This window comes from Archocentrus centrarchus, chromosome 21 (genome assembly GCF_007364275.1).
Source record: "Archocentrus centrarchus isolate MPI-CPG fArcCen1 chromosome 21, fArcCen1, whole genome shotgun sequence".
NCBI lineage: Eukaryota > Metazoa > Chordata > Actinopteri > Cichliformes > Cichlidae > Archocentrus > Archocentrus centrarchus.
In genome coordinates this window covers 2,053,700-2,067,698 of record NC_044366.1, presented here as the reverse complement: position 1 = coordinate 2,067,698, position 13,999 = coordinate 2,053,700, and the positions used below count along the sequence as shown (strand labels likewise).

Sequence of the window (13,999 nt, the reverse complement as noted above, 5' to 3'; positions counted from 1 at the left end):
CATCCTCGGCCCGTGGGCCGCAGCGTGGAACAAATGGAGCTGCTGAATCAATAAATTACAAGGTGCGTATTTTGTGGTGGACCCAAAGTCGTCTGACACGAGCACGTTTTATCCTGCTGAACGTGCACGAGAGGCGTTCACCGTGCAGCCTCACACATTTACAGAGGGCTGCTGAACTTTGCCTTCTTTAACACACCGACGCTCACGAGCATTATCCAGTCAGATTTAATAATCACACATCTAATAAACAAACACGTGGAATCAGCAGCCTGTACTCGATCCAGCCCATTAAGCAGCATATTGATTTTATCAGCAACAGTAATGTAATTTGCAGAGTAATTGTGGCGGTAATTGAATGAATTCAATGGGAGCACAAAACGTCTGTGTTGCCACTTCTGCGTGATAATCATAACAGAGCTGGCAAAGCAATCTCACCCCAGGGTGCATTTAGCTTTCAGTTATGTTACACGAGCTTCATCAGGCTCATTGAATTATAGATGCTCATATTTCCACGTTTCCCCCCCAAACCTTTTAAAGGTTTTTATGCTCATTAAAAAGTGAGATTTTGAATTAATTCACCTCAGAAACAGAATCTGATCAAAAGACATGAGGATGAACTTTAGATTGTTTGCTTCCAGGAACAAATCTGAGATAAATAAACAACAATAATAACATTAATATTATAATAATAATAAAGTCAGTACGGAGGATTTTCAGCTGCTATAAGATATGTATAATAAAACATATTTTATCGTAGTTTATTTATATTTTTAAACTCCTTTTTACTTTTAATATTAAGCTATTATTTGTCATACTTTATTTTATTGTTTTAGTTTAAGTGTTAATTATGATAAAATTCCTGCTTTTTCCAAACAAAAACAGCCAATAAAATAGAAAATGACAAGACAAAAAGCACTGGAGGTTAAAAATGATTAAAAAGAAAATTATTATCAAATTAAATATAAAAGCACAATAAAGCAGCTCCAAAGCAAACTGTTTTGTAAAAATCTGAATAGAATAAATGACTCTGTGGGGTGAAGTCACTCAGTGAATTAGAATAAAATTCTAATCTAATTAAAAATGTCTCAGTAAGTGTGTTTAAAAACCCCAGCCACAGCTAATGTCAGATGACATCAGCATTATGTATAAAAGTCTACCTGCAGTGAAAGAATTCACACAGACAGAAAGAGACGGGTTATTTATTTATTCCCCTCCCTGAGTATGAAGGGACGTATATAACAGAGGGACTCTTTTATCCTACTTTACTCTGGACATGAGGTGATGGATGTGATCTGAACACGTGGAGCTGCTTCTTCAATCCTTCGTCTATTTTTTATGTTGTCAAAACTGAACAACTGTCATTTGATTGTTCACAGAAAAATAAATACACTTAAAAAAAAACAGATTCACAACATTTGAATCAGTTTATTGAGCCTGACTTCAGGTCCAAATCCACCAAACTCTGAGGCACTACAGAGAGTTAAAAAGGGTCCAAAATCATCCCACTCCAATACAATGATGTGTGGCTGTTCTCCCAGCTGTTACAATAAAGTTTAATGTCCAGCATCCATAAAAAAAGAGGATTTATGAGGGTTAGCCAAGTTAGAAGTTAACAGGAAGTTAGCCGGCTAGTTTCTATCCAATGATGATACACCATGTTCTGGTTTTTTCTAAAAATCTCAAACATACCGCGCTGCTTGAACTTTGAACGTAAACGAAGATGGAAAACTAAAAATAACATTTGGAAGGTTCGGAAAGTCGGGCTAGCTGACGTATGGTGGCTAGCTACAGCGAGCTAATGTGAACACATTAGCACAGAGAAATGGAGCATGAGAGTTAAAGTAAAAGTTCTTGTTGAAGGTTTCCAATGGGCTGAGAGAAACACCGTCATGTGACAGGAAGAAGATGCCAAAAACGGTCCAAACTTCAGCCAACAGAACGTCAGTCTTCTCAGTAATAATACTTTTTGTTTAACTTCATCCAAACTGATGAAAGAGTGACATTAAGTAATTCTTAAGCACAAACTTCATCGCGGCAGATGACCCCCCCTCCCTGAGCCTGGTTCTGATGGAGGTTTCTTCCTGTTAAAGGGAGTTTTTCCTTCCCACTGTCACCAAGTGCTGCTCACAGGGGGTCGTTTTGATTGTTTCTTTCTGAGTTTTTAATGCCTTGAGGTGACTGTTGTGATTTAGTGCCATATAAATGTCATTGAATTGAATTTAAACTTTCTAACAAGGGCATTAAAAAAAATATCCAGCAGATGGTGAACTTGCATTTTCACCATCAGCAAAACATTTGTGACCCCACCCACAGATGGGGGAACAGGGTATGTTTGTTAAGAATATTATGGCAAAACTACCAGTGAGATTCATAGCAAATTAACATGAAGGATGGCCGGCGACCCCGAGATTACTGGATTGAATTTCTGCCATAATTGGGTCAAGGTAAAAAATAAATAAATAAAAAAAAAATATCTTCAACAAAGGGCAAAATTTCAAGAATTCATATCTCCCTAAAAACCTATTGGATTCATCTGATATTCAGTACTCAGCGGTGGAGGGCTGAGTATTGGTGCCAAACCGAACACCATCTGGATCCTGATTCAGGATTTTCAGGCTACTTGAATTTAACATGGAAACTCCATTTAACACATATTTCTGACCTCATCTCAGCTGAAAAAAACATCATACTTGTTGCAGTGAGAAGCATCTCAGTATAGTCCCTGGACATGTAACATTTGATCGGGATATGATCTGGATACGTGAATATATGATCACTCATATATTCTCATGATGTGAGATAAAGCTTTTACAAAACATTAAAATGATCATAAAATGGAAATAATTTTACTTCAGCTTCTTAAACCTTGGAAAATTATGGTCAACAAGACCTCTTTGTCTGCTGGGGGCGGGGCTTGTTGTGTCCGACATCATTCGTTTTTGAACTAGTTTTTCAACCAAGACTCGATGTGGTGAAACCTATGGCCCGCTGATGGTTCAAAGCCAAAATGTTTGCTGGGAAAGAACTGCAGAACGTCAAGAAGATGCTTGGACCTGAAAACAGGGCTGATATGTCATCACCCTGATTTTACACCAGTAGATTATTATGTCTCGTAACACCCCGGGCCTCTTCTTTATTTGTCCTTGCGTGCTGAATTGTTGTCTTTAAATGAGGAAAAGTGATACAGTGCCTTGGATGTGTTGGAACGGTTTAGTTCCAGTTGTCCGGCGGTTGCCAGTCTGGATGGATGGGCGTATCAGAGTTGAGGATCGGGGTCACCCAGAAGTCCCAATCACACACTAATCACGCCTCAGGTTGCGGTGCTGGAAGCGATACACGGCGGCCTCTGAATTTCCAGCCACAAACATCACAGTTTCCAGGGAGTGCTGGCGAGCGCGGGGCGGGAAAGCGGCCCCGTGTTTAGAGAGGCGATCTGTTTATGGTTTATGGACAGTTTCACAGTTCAGCCTGAAATTCCCCGCCATGCTGAAGCGGTGATATTCCAGGCGCCTCGGTGGCGCTCAATGTCATTACTCCAAACTTTTCATTATTTTAAATGTGTTTCATTTACTGGTGTTTTTCATTCATGTAATAACCTCGCTCTCTGTCCGGGCTGCACTGAAATATGTAAAGAGATTAAGTGAATGGGAGATTGTACAAACAAAACATGGTTATTAGACCTGACCTGCCACCTCTCCCAGAATGCCCCCCTCCGTGGCACTCTCTTTTATTAAAATGATTAAAGTGAAATGAAAAAATCAGTCTAATTCTTTAGATTGCAGAGTTATTTTAAATAAGGCAAACACAGGCCTCCCTTTGTCAGTTCAGGGTCTGGAGCGCTCACTCTGTGGTCTGAAGTTTGTGTGAACGATGTTTGACAGGCAGCCTGAGGGGAGAGTGAAAGTTACAGAGCACAGATTCAAAAAAAATAATGCTGCATGAATTACAGGAAAGCATCAAGTCGCATGTTCCACCTTGGCCTCCAGTGAAAGCTCAAAAAGAAGCAATTAAAAGCTTCAAAAAGTCAAGAAATATGCTTCATGTCACTGCATCCTTCACACTGCAGCCATAAAAACAATCAATGCATCACAAATTCAAAGCAAAGAGAGTTACAATCGCTAACAGATTGGCTGCCAAGGAGCGTTCTCTGCATTTTAAAGCATTCAATAAATACAACTGGTATCTCAGAGGCCTGCAGGCTTTAACTAAAGAGTGTCATAAAGAAAACCATCTGCAAATTAACCGGTTGGAGGCTTTAACAGACGACAGCACTGAAGGCGTTCTGTAAACAGTTTAATCCCACTTATACTTTTATAGCAGCTCATTTGTGTGTAAAGTAAGTTGGTGTGAAACCCAAACACAAGTGCAAATACTTGCCTGGGATCGTTCCACGCTGCTCTGTGATGCTCTATGCTGCTCTATGTCTAACGTTAGTGGGACTCAAAGTTGCTGCAGAACTTTAGTGATGAGATTTTTTTTGTTTCCTTCCTCAATTGTTCTGTACAGTTTGCAATAAGAATAATTTAAAGGAAATAATTTTAGTTTTCATAGTTGTGTATCTCATAAATGCATGAAACATGGTGTAACTGTCATGAAAATGCAGATTTAAAGTAGCAAATGTTCATAATTTGCTCCCAGCAGAAGCCACATGTGGTAAAAGATGTTCATTATTTTCTCCTGTTCGTAACGTTGATGAATGCTGTGTTAGCACATGGATTTTTCTTTGGTCAAAAATGTTAAAAACCTGCTTTTTACAGTCTTGATATAAAACAGCACATCAGTGATCTTCATAGTTTCAGTGCCATAATGTGAAGGAGCGCCAACAGATTTTTGTTTCGTATGAAGTTTGCAGACAAAGCAGTTCCTGTACTGAACTTTGTGAGGCTGTTGTTGGAGTATAAAGTTGCACGCGTATTAAGAGTTTGTTGTTGTCCTGTATGTGTGCATGAAATGCCCCTGGCTCACTCGCAGCCTCTGTGGTTTCCTTCTTTAAGAACAGGCAGCGAGAAAGCCAGAAATCCTGCACCGCATGAACTCACCCTCAGTGTGTGAATGAACAGTACAGTATGCTCAGCCGGTTCCTTCAGCAATAACAGCCTGTTATTTAGTTAATAATACAACAGAACACAGCCCACAACACGTCTGCAAATACAGAAAATGATTTTATTACCCGTGTGTGCCGGTGGGCTGCTCTGGGTGTGCTGCATGTGTCGGTCTGCCTTCTGCTGCTGTTTGCAGTACTGCTGAAATAAGGTGGCATTAAAACTTAAATGTTATGTTCCAGTCAACAGACTTTGAATAAAGAAGCATTAAAGCTACTCGAGGGCTCACAGCAACACAGCAGCCATTCCAGCAGCTCAGTGAATAAAACTGATACGTTTATGAGGAAGAAGGAACATTTACAGTGAACAAAGTATTTTTTAGGCTGCCCTAACGATGGGGCAGTGGGCGTGGCCTGAGTGGGACTTCCAGAGAGAGATCTAAAAATAAGAGCTGGAAGCTGTCTTCACGTGTCCATGAAGATGACCTTGAAGAGAGATCAGTCAAATTAAAATCAGGTAAGACTGCAGAGTTTAGACCTGCTCCTGGGAGTCTTCATTCACAGCTCGTAGAGCCTCCCTGTTAAACACAACCACCCTCTGAACTCAGCCCTGCAGCAGTGGATGGATCTGCTTATGTCGCAGTATCTTCTGCTTGAATGAATGTGTCCCTGATAGTAAAAGAAAATCAGGACTGCAGTCACACTGCAGCGGATTCAGTGCTGTGGACGGAGGCGTCCTGTTGTTGCTCAGGTCTGTGAAGCCGCTGCTGTCAGAGACGCAGTGGAGAACGCTTCATCTGCAGCACTCCTGCAATTGCTGCCAATTTATACCTAAGCTGTGGGACAGCAGTGAGATATCACAGGACAGGGTGGACAGCAAAGTTAGTTTTTGACCTCTGGAAAGGAACATTTTCAGTCAGGCTGTTCTGAAGCATGGTAATAGCATAGTAAAAAGCCTGAATCCAGCATGCTGCTGTTCGATGGAGATTTAGCCAGCAGATAGAACAGCTCCTGCCGGCAAGGCTCGCCGAGCCGAATACAGATTGAAAACAAACAACTGATTTCCAGCCTGACTGATGTCCAGCAGCCCGATCGCAGCTTAAAACCATCAGATACCAATCTCACCCCTTCAAAGAAGAAAGGAAACCTCCAAGAACCCTTATCTGAGCCTCTGCAATTCTTCAGGATAGCAGCGATCCGGCACAAATGATAAACATTTCTGAAAAAACAAAGACTTTTTATTGCAGTGGTGGAAGACGAAAGTATATCAGCATCTACGATGTCCTTGTAACAGTTGGGCAGTAACACCAAAGTCCTTCTGGGAGCAAAGCTTCACTACTGAGCAGCCATCTTCTCATCGACTGAAGGGAACTTGGAGTGTCGGAATTTTTTATTTGCCCAAACTTCCAGATTCTCACATTTTTCTGAATTCTTACCAAGGACCTTTGGATGGTCTGAGAGCTACAAAAAATGTAGAGATGTAATAAAACATTTCTCATTTATATCATATCTGAATTACAGTAATAAGGAGCTGCTTCATTCAAAATATTTGTGACAGTAAGTCAGAATTTGGCTCCAACTGGGAAATTTGATTTTTTTTTTTGGGTGGGGGGGGCAGCTTTTTGGTGCTGAAAGTCTGTGAAGGTCAATCTAAGAGTGCGATTTGTTAGCATGATGTTAACGCTAAACTTACATAACTATGAAATTACATTTTAGGTGAATCAAACTTTTGACTTTTTTAAGCGATGCTGCAGATATTTATGTCTTTATAACTAGTAGGTACAGGCCTCATCCACCTGTCAGTCAAATAGGCCACGCCCCTAATATGATATACTTTAAGCCCGTTTTAACAGGTGAGATTTTGTAGCATTTGTAATATTAAAACAGCTGCAGCTTTTGGCACTTGAGTCTTCATTTCAGCATTGATGTCAGTTGGTTTTTCGGTTTGATTCCCTTTAAACTCAACTTTTATTTTAGGGGAACAATATTCCAGAGTCTCGCTTTAATGCACAGAAGCTGTTCCTGGTTTTACACAGTCTGTGTTCGCTGTGCTGCATGTGCATTTTCCCTGCATCCTAACCACATCCAGCAGCTACATTAAACTCCATTTTGGGAATGTGACCAAACCACACGTGTCTTAAATGAGTTGTGTCCTCAGAATTACCCAGGGCTCCAGCAGGTACAGCTATGAGATGTAAATCAGGCCTGCCATCTTAGGTTGCTAATTAGTCTTTTTTTGATGTGCCCTTCAGATTCTGTAAAAGTAAAATGAGCTTCTTGTTGATGTTGATGTCCACAGGAAACAGGAAGCTAAGGGGGAGCGATCCAGATGTCCTGTAAATATTTAAACTTGGTGTAACAGCATCTTTGAGCTGAGAAATGAGCAATTTGTTTAAGGCTTCCATGAGGACAGTCCTCTGACTCTGCCTCTGCTCCGTCTGTCTGTATTTACACATCCAGCCAAGTGAGGCCGAGCCAGCAAACAGCCCAACAATAAGAGTGGAAATATCTCAGCATCCCCGTGTTGTGCCTTTTACTTTACAGAGAAATGAAATCCAGTTATTGTTGGCTAGCCAGTGCAAACATCTACAGTATATTTTATTGTATTCATGTATTTATTTTTCCTGTCATTGCCACCTGTCAACATGCTGCAGAAGGAAAGAAGTATTATTTTTAAAGGCTGTATGGAGCCCAGCCCGAGGCGACTTGTGCCACTTCTTGGATTTGGTCTCAGTCACAAACATTTGGCCTCGGCTGCTGTTGAACACTCACCGTTTCCCACACAAACACCGCTGGAGGTACTTTTGTCTCCTGATTCAAGCAGCAGCAGCTTCACATCAGTTTAAATCTCAGTTTCTGTTCAGCAAAACATTAATGTAGGATAATATTTTCTTGTAGTTTGAGAAATTCTGAGCTTAAATCGAGTAAAGTTACTTTATTGTCCCTTAGGGGAAATTCCTCTTGGCTATAGTAATAAATATATATCTATAAAAACATGCAAACATATCTAGAAATAAAAGAATGTAGGAGTGAGTGAGATTTGAGTGAGGAGACAGGAAAATGACCAAAAAGCAGTTCCCAGAGATTAAAATCCAAGTGTATGAATCTGCTGGAAAATCTGTGGTTAACTGGAAGCTCAGAGTTTTGACAGATGGAGGACGTCGATGGTGCGAAGCGTCCAGTCTTCCACGGTCCACCGACCGATGGGGTACTTGTATACTTCATGTAGTCATAATTTTCAGTGTATATACACTGTGTGCAAATATAAGATCTGAGACACACTGTTTAACTCACGGGGGAAGCATTGGCGGAGGTCGCCGTGTTTTTCGGGAATACCTGAAATCACATCGAGCTTTTACAGCTCAGGTAAAAACAGTTTGTACGATTCTGTTTTACCAAATCTGTGTGGAGGTGAAGAACGTAAGGATGACCCGTAGAACCTGACGAGTCCCTGAATGAGGCTGTGAGGTTTATGCTGTAGTGCGGAGTTGAGCCGGGATGGGTGGTCGACAGCTCTGATGGGATTTTTCTCCACCTCAGAGTTATTTCGGCTCAGGCTTAATAGATCTAATTATGGGCTCGTTTGGTGGATGAAAGGGTTGCTTGCTGTGGTCTTGGCCAGCAGAGAGCTACAGAGAGAGGGGGAGAAGATGTTGTTTATCCATCATTAATTTTCTAATGTAGTTTATGAGTTTTCCTATATGCCAGCCATCTCTTCCAAGCAAAACTTGATGAGGTGATGGAAATAATACAGAGAGAGTTTCGATCTTTTTGTGCTGTTCAGACACAGATTTAACGTTTATTCTTTTAAGAAAGGAAACTGTAGAGTTACTGTGGGCAGCATCGTAGCAATTTACCACAAATGTAATCACTGGGTTGTCGCTGGGCCTGGAGACGTCCAGGCTGGTAGAGAAGGTTTTACCTGCTGGGAACAGCTGGACTGGATGGTAGCATGCTATTATTTTGAAAAGCAGTGGGGAAAGTAAGTATGTTATTTGTGCATACTATTTTTCTTTCAACAAAGACATTTCATACCAAGTTTTTTGTGTAAAGTGGGGACAGGTCTGTTAAAGGAGAGGTTACATGAGGATTCAGCTGTATATATCTTTAACTTTTAAAGCCGCATTAACCTCTTATTCCAGGCTTTTATCTCAGGCTCCTGCTTTGAAGATGTCATGCTCAAAATGAATCCAGTTGTTAAGTGATGGTGTACAAACTCAGGCTTCTCCAGCTTTTTATCAGCACTATTCATGTGCAGCATTTCTGTAGACTGAGTTTTTAAAAGCTCATATACCTCACAGCATGAGAACACTGAGATTTCAGTGTGGACATTAAGCTTAGGATCAGGACTTTTTCATAGAAAGAAATCCAAACCATGCAGCAGCATATCAATGACTAACCTCACGCTGTAGATGGATGACCTCAGATCTTCTCTTGGTTGAAGTTCGGTCCACGTTCGGGTGTCTTCTTCCTGCCATGTGACGGTGCTGTGACCAGCTCTTTATGTAGGACTGTGCAGCATTTTTTTCCCATGGCTCCTGTCCCACATGTTGAGTTAATTTCCCACATTTTAATTGTTCTGTTACTCTAAACAGTCACTTGAGGACAATGACAGGTCTGCAGCTTTAGCATGTGCTTCTCTTGTACTGCCTACGCTGCACCCAAGGTGGAGATTTAATAATCACAACAAAGTTATAGCCTATGATTTTTATAGAATATGATGAAAACTAACACAAATAAGTGGAAATTGAATTACATTAATGGCTCGGGTGTTTCCAGTAACTGTTTTTTCTCAGAGACCTGACAGATAGATGCACTGATGGTCTAACATAGCTGTGTAGCTACCTAGTTTCCATCAGTAGAAGTATTTATTAAAAGCTAATACTTGCAGCTCTGCTGTAACTTTGGATTTAAACGTAGACGGGAAAATAAATATTAGCAATGTTTGGAGGGCTAGTTGGCAGATAATGATGTGCTACCTACTGCTAGCTACCAAAGCTATGGTTAGACCAATACAGTGAGGGTTGGCACAGGGTCATGACAGTGTGGGGCCTGAACAACCTGAGAGAAACGTCACGCAGAACAAATGTTGAACATTGTATAAATTCTTACAGCGGAACAAGGAAACATTAGCAGGTACATTAGCACAGCGACTAGCCAAAGCGCTAACCAAAACCAAAATCTTTGTTCCGCGCTTTGCTACTGAGGGAAACCACCCTCACTTTGCATGGGGCATGAAAAGATTTCTTCTGGCGAAGTTTTGAGAACCACTGGACTAATGCAAATTTGTATATTCATATATATTTAAAGTAAGGATGCGCTGATCCGATATTCAGTATCGGTATCGGTCCGATCCTGGCCTAAATTACTGGATTGGATATCAGGAAGAAATTTAAAAAATGCAATCCGATCCATTAAATATCATTTCACCACATTAGCTGCATTACAGGTCGCCATCATCATCTTCTTATTGTGGGTTTAACGGCAGTTGGCAAACCAGCTTAGAGCTGCATTACCGTCACTACTGGAATAGAGTGTGTATCAGGAGTTAGAAAAAACCCCTCAGATCCTAAAAAGTTCTCCATCTCTGCAACAGATTCCCTTTAACACTAAGTGGATCATCGCTAACATGTTTTTCCACGCCTCCACCGCTCTGTACGTGTCTGTGTTGTGCTCACTGTGCTGAGAATTTCAGCTGTTATTTTTCTCTACTTCAGCTCCCAGAATGGATCGCTATAACCGCAGTTCGCTAGCAAGCGGCGCCATTAGCACTAGCAATCCTTTGGTACTGGAAGGACCCCTTCTCCATCAAAATATTTTTATATTTTACTCACTGATTAGTGACTAAATATAGACCTGCAGTAGAAACGTATTTAGGAGAATGCTTGTGAATACAAAGTATTACAACATTATGCTCACACAGCCCCCAGTTTTTCAACATAAACACTGATAACACAACAGCAGCAGTCAGCTGTTTTACCTGGTCTGTCTGCACAAGCACAAAGAGGCGGAACCGTTACAGAGATGGTGAGCTCAGCTGGAGTGAAAGGAAATGTTTTTCTAGCCTCCAAAATAGCTTCCCTGCCCCCCCCCCCCCCCCCCCATAGCAGCTGGAGGTCCTTCATCAACCACCTGATCATCAAGTGAAGGAAAGAGAACTTTGTAGCTGCTGCATCCATCCTGTTTGTTTCACACAGAGAAAAACTGCAGTACGGAAGTTAAAATATGCAGATGAACTGTTAATGTGAAAAAAGTATTTCTTATCCTGTTACTCGAGTAATCGATGAAATAATCAATAGAAAACTTGATTACTAAAATAATTGATAATTCCAGCCCTAATGAAATTTGCAACATGCCATAAGCCAATACATCACCTTCACACATAGGAGCAACAGGCTTCAGGTGATAGAGCGATTGTTGTGTGAGAGCTGTTGATTTATGTAAAATTCATCCAGGCATTTAAAAACAGTTGTTTTTGAAAAAGATTGGATTTGTATCGGTATTGGCAGATATCCAATGTAAAATATCAGTATCGGACATTAAAAAGTGGTATCGTGCCATCCCTAATTTAAATTAGCTTAAATTGGCAGCCAGGCAGCTCAGTGGTCCTGAGCCCTGTCCGATTTGAAACTGGGCAGTACCTGCGTCTGAGCAGGGTTTCCTCCCGCTATAATAACATGCTACGCTAACACTACAGATCCATCCGTGACCTAAAAAAACTGTCAACTCTAAATCTCTGGAGTTTAATTTTCATGAATTAAAAGGTTTTGCAAAACAAATATACCAGTCACATTTCTCCCCTCTTTCTGCTTAACTCTGAATAGCTGTTAAATTTTAAAAATTGGCAAAATTAACTTTTGATCTTTAATTAGTAGATTAAAGTTAAAAGCATGTGACTAAAACAGGAAACAACGTCTAAGATGTTATCTTTAAAAACAAAAAATGAAATTCACTGACAAAAATGTTTTGGAAAAACACACACACACACACACACACACACACACACACACACACACACACACACACACACACACACACCACACAGTGTGTTTTGCTATCTTTGTGGGGAATTTCCATTGACTTCCATTCATTTCTACAGCCTAAACCTTACCTTTACCCTTTTCCTAACCCTAACCATCACATACCTAACCCTAACCCTAACCTAAACTCAATTCATACCTTAGCCCTAACTCTGACCCCTGACCCAAAAACAGGGTTTCCCCTTGTGGGGACAAGGTTCCAGTCCCCACAAGGAGCAATTGGTCCCCACAACGTAGTATATGTCAGGAAAATTGTCCCCACAAGGTATTATAAACATACGCACACACCACACACACACACAGCTGAATAAATGCATTACTACCTATTATTCAACACTGGGTCCAAACTACAGTCTCCAGCTTCTTGATTATTCAGTTTTTTAAACTGTTTTTGCTTCATTGGTTTTCTCGTTGCCTCAGACAGTGAATGTTTATATTTTCCAGGGCTTATGGACTTATTTGGCTCATGCTATGAGTCACTTGTGCATTTTTCTCATGCAACCTAATTATACAAATTAAGTAACTATTACGTTGCATGAGAAAAATGTAAAACAGGCCACTTTCATCAGTCTCAGAAAGCATATTTAGAAAACAAACATTTATTGGGTTATTTCCTTTCAACATGAGCTAATAATGAAACAGTAACAAGGTTCATTTTATGTATGGTAAATGACTAACACATTATAGCAGAACATGAAAAATAAACTCTTCATTTGTAATTCATTTTGAACAGCCAGTCCCTCGGAGTTCAAATGAACCATTTTTGTAGGAGACCCCTTATGAAGTGCTAAACTTAGACTCATAAGAAATAAATTAGACTTCAATCATAACAGTAAAAGTGATATGGAAATAACTGCCGTCATGGTGCCAGGACCTCTAATTGTAATCTGCTTGAAAACAGGCCACGAATGCCTCAGAGCAGCACTTCCAAGAGCTGTGGGAGAGTGATGGACGTCTGAAATGAGCTGCTTTTGTACTTCACAGTGCAGCAAAGGTTTAGAAGTTGTGCCGGACAGCAGGGGAGGCCTTTGAAGAGAGAACTTAAACAGGAAACTGAGCTGATAGAGTAACTTTCTATTATGAAGAAAGTATCTTGAAATTTGGTAGAAGGTACAGCCCAGGGTCATAAATCTGTCACCAGTAATGAAACACAGGATGTTGCAATAAATTGCTTGAAGGGGTCTCAGGGCTGGAGTGGAAACATGCACCTTTGTGTGAGCAGATGTAAGAATATCGTCTTAAGATTGGGCAGAGTATATGTTCACTATGATACAACAGGAAGTGCGTGCACATCAGACCAGGCTGTTCTTTAATGAAGCTGATTGGCCTGAATGCTTACCTCCTAATTTAAAAGTTACCACATTTATCCCCATCACTGAATAATCTTCCCTTTAGACAATGTAATCACCGGCTTTCGTCTGTTACTATAGTAACTCTGTCTGCACGAACCTGTCAGACCTCATCATGTTTCTACGCAACAGCTCCAGGAAATATGAAGCTCCTATTTATCCATCCTGTTTTCCACTGTGGCACTTCTGTCTGCAGGCATTATGAAACGCTCTGTGTCACATGGAGTGCTTCGACTAAATGAAAGTGACATTAAAATTAAATGAAGTTGAGCTGCTTAAGTCGTCATAGGTGAGAACTCCAACCCTAACCCAAACTCTAAACCTAGACAATCAGAACATTTTATTACTGTTATTACTACTATTCTCTTTCATTTTGGCAACAAATATAGTTTCCATAGGATAAGAACGTCAACTATGATGACGTGGACCTCAGAGGGTTCAGGTGGCCCTTCTGTTTTGTTTAGTAACTTTTCTACGAAATACTTCTGTTTTTCATTTATTAGACACTTTTTATTTCTACTGACTAGATGTAACTTAAAATATGTTACATCTTTCCTCAGCTGTCATGT

At 40.5% G+C, this 13,999-nt stretch overlaps 1 long non-coding RNA gene across 1 annotated transcript in view; it reads left to right on the top strand.

Moving 5' to 3' along the window:
• Nucleotides 1–13,999, top strand: part of LOC115801204 (uncharacterized) — a 35,402-nt gene continuing 21,403 nt past the window's right edge. Inside the window, exon 1 of the long non-coding RNA XR_004021723.1 lies at nt 1–62. This is a non-coding gene — a long non-coding RNA (uncharacterized LOC115801204). The remainder of the gene's footprint in view (nt 63–13,999) is intronic.